We start from the raw sequence: 3954 nt of genomic DNA on the forward strand, positions 1-3954 counted from the left end.
CTTATTTCTATTTGAACACTATGTTGTATGGATATTTATTCATATTTAGGCATAGTTAGAATTGAATATGCATAAATAAAGGCATAATCAATCTATTTCTATTTGAACACGATGTTGTATGAATATTTATTCATATTTAGGTATAGTTAGAATTGAATATGCACAAATATAGGCACAATCAATTTATTTCTATTTGAACACTATGTTGTATGGATATTTATTCATATTTAGGCATAGTTAGAATTGAAAATGCATAAATATAGGCATAATCAATTTATTTCTATTTGAACACGATGTTGTATGGATATTTATCCATATTTATACATAGTTAGAATTAAATATATGCATAAATATAGGCATAGTTATGTTCATATATTTTTATTAGGACTTTCAAGAATAACTAATGAATATTACCAACGCAAATTCAAAGTGTCATTAAAGTAAGTACAGTTTACTTTGTATTCATGTTAAATCCTTTCCTTTACAGCAAAACAAGAGATTGGCCACCCGTGGTCTGAGTGATCTCTGTCTGTACCGGAGCTCCGGTAACAATCCCCGGTACAAAGGTCCGTCATAGTGACAACGTGAACACCAGAGGAAAACTAATATTAACCTCAATGCTGATCGCCTGTACGATATCCGGTTAAGCCGGAGATTCGATGAAAAGGATCGTAATAACGATATTGTGATTATTCATGAAAAAGGGTTCATACCCTGATTCTGATCGTCTGATTGATCTCTGTTTGTAACGGAGAACTAGTGACAAAGGTCCGTCATCGTGAAAACGTGATCCTCAGCGGTACGATAACATTCTCTAATACTGAATGTTTGTGTTATCTCCAGTGAAGCCGGAGATTCGATGAAAAAGGGACCGTAATAATGAAACTGTGAAGTCTTCATCGGTATCACATTGTTAACTCCGGTTCTGGACGTCTGCTTGATCTCTGTTTGTACCGGAGATCCGGTAGCAAAGGCCCGTCACCGTGATATCGTGACCGTTCCCGGTACGATAACATTAACCTCAATGAATGATTGTGTTATCTCCCGTGAAGCCGGCCGTAACGGTGTAATTATGATCAAACATGACAAAGGTTCGTGTGTAAAAGGCTTCAGCCGGAGTCCGAGTGCCGGATTTCACCGTAGCACTCCAAAAATCTGCTCCTGTACGTTAACTAGTTCTCACCCAATGAGTATCCATATAGCGGAGCATAACTCAAGGCGGAGCTAAGCATAACTCAAGGCGGAGCTAAGGGTGTCGGTATAAAACGACCCCAATTAATGACTTATACACTAACGTACCTATTAATAGTGTTAGCTATATTAACAGTAACCACATCAATAAAAACGTTTATAATATTAAACGTACTATCATCAACTCTGATACTAAGAGGAGGCCTGAATAACTCGTGATCGTATAAAAACGGAGAACGGGAAATTCACCTCTCTTACTCGAGCTAACAAAGAAAACGAGAGAAGGGATAACTCATATCCGTAGAACAGGGAACAAGCAGTCTCTGTTTTCGCTCTCAAGGTTACATAATAAAAAACTAACATCACACAATAAAACAAGAAAATTAATAAAATTGATTGCTTTTCTTAGTAATTGTAATAACCAAGAACGAAGAATAACGACAACGTAACAAATAAACAAGGATATAGTCTAAATCGAAGCCACTGAGGCGAGTACAAACTAACAGACTAAATCGCTAAACTTTAATTCGCTATTCTTTAAATCGCTATTCTTCGTAGGTCCAAATTGGACTTGCAAGCAAATAAATACCATAGTAAAAATTAATGATAACACAAAAAGGCCATAAAACGTAAGTGATATAACCTAGATGACAGAGTACCAGATGGGCAAAAATAACTAGAATATTTACCGAAGCGAACATAACCCAAAATGGCTGCCGATACCTCGGCAGGACAATCGCTTCCAAAACTAAAAACCACCATATTGGAAACAGAACAAATGCCCGGTACTGTCAAAAGCTGCCAAAACAAACTATGGTACTTAACATTGGTAAGGGTGAAGTAGCAACGTCAGTCATGTTGAATTAACGACAATCACTTCGAAAAACACTGGGCAAAACACTTATCAACTTTGCGGCCAAGTCCAATACAGAAGGATGACCTGGTGAGCGCGAGTGGTAGGTGTCGGTAGGGTAACCCAACTGTATTCTCTAGGGCCTGTCACGGCCCTCCCCCTTTGATGAAGGGATTATCTAAATGGAAGACAGCCTGTGAATAGTGTTTTACAAACGCCCTTGTTAGATATACGACACCAACAAGGTGCTCGCGCGAGGGTTGTAACCTCTGCATTCCATGCTTTTAATTTTCTCTGGTATATTTGGAAGATTTATATCAGAAAAAGTACAAAGAAGGACTTTTTCGCCGGCCGTCACAGGTCGACCCAGAAATGCAGTTTTTCAATATTAAACTTAGCCGGTGATCATATAAGCTGTCAGCTCTGCTGCCCGACAGAAAAACCTAAGGACAAAATACGCCAGCGATCGCTATACAGGTGGGGGTGTACATCAACTGCGCCATCTGTCGAGCAGGTACTCAAGTACTCCATGTCAACACAGAACCAATTTTCTCTCTGTCGTGCCACTGGCAAGACCTACTAAATACGCTGTTACTAACTGGATTTGTTTTCACAACTATTTGGTGAAGTACACTATTCTAGTTTTGAGCTTTCGCTATGCAGGGGTTTTATCTTCATCTCAAAACTTGAACTCGTTTTGGATAGATTTAATTATGGTGACAAAGAGAGTATGGACTCTCTTTCACTTTTAAATGGCCGACCCTTCCCTTAGACGGAAGTGTGTTTAGGTTTTTAGTAATTTTGCTTAACACGTTATAGATCTATATATTTTATATCTCTCCGCCTTTTTTAGGCCTCTTCGATTAACTTTCCATTTATTTTTATGTTTTGTTTATATGCGACTTTTCCTGATAGTAGGCGGTCCTAACTTGGAACCGAAGTTAATCAACGTTGAGCCCGTTATATCGTATTTAGCCTTTAAAGAATTTAAAACTTTTTAAATTTAATGTTTTATGAAAGAATTTCTTTGATAGTCTCGTACTGTTTTCAAAGATGAACTAACGTTTAGTTTTTTAGACTACGCAGTTGTTGACGTTCAGGACGTTCAACACGCGCTCTATCGTTACGATAGAGAGAGAGTGTATCACGGTTTCACTTTGCAGTAAGAGTAAATCGATTCTGACGTTCCGTTCATTCTTTCTTAGCTCAAATGGTTTAAATTCTAAATTAAAGGAACTTTTTATTTGGAAAACCTTTCAGTTTTTTCCTTTAGCCAAATAACATGTTTTGACGATATATAATTGGGCTCTTCTCTCAGGTGCGAAATCAAGAGAGAAAGAGAGAGAGAGATAGAGACGGAGGGAGAGAGAGGAGAAAAAAAAAAAACGTTCCGTTCAAGCGGGTAACGTTGTTCTCGTGTTACTCTCCTCCCTAGTCGCTGTACGGGGAAGAAGGTAAAACGTTTCTAGGGTTTTATTCTTGTCCCCAGGCTATGTGCGGTGAGAGATTTTAAACGTAGTTTATTTGAACTAGTGTTTAGTCTCTTTCCCAGCCACTGAATTCTTTATCTTTATATATGTTTTCTGTTTTTGCTAGTATTAATGAGCTGCATTATACGACTGTTTTCGCAATTACTACCTTTTAATGAAGGGTAGAATTGCGTGTTTCAGGTAGAAATCAGTAAAAGTTTCGATTTCAGTGAAATAAGTGCAAAACAGAAAATCGAAGTGATAAAGTGATATGCGCAAAGTGTTACAGTGTTGCGTCCGAGGGTTCGTCTGTTCCTGCCTGTCGTTCACCTAGTCCGGGACCTCTTGCAAGCTCCCAAGCCCAGGGGAGAAGTAATGTCGAACGACTTATGGGTTCGTCAGGCCTTGATCAACGAACAGACGTTTTTCCCTCCGTGGTTT

Source organism: Palaemon carinicauda, unplaced genomic scaffold, assembly GCF_036898095.1.
Source record: "Palaemon carinicauda isolate YSFRI2023 unplaced genomic scaffold, ASM3689809v2 scaffold376, whole genome shotgun sequence".
In the NCBI taxonomy this organism is placed as follows: Eukaryota; Metazoa; Arthropoda; class Malacostraca; order Decapoda; family Palaemonidae; genus Palaemon; species Palaemon carinicauda.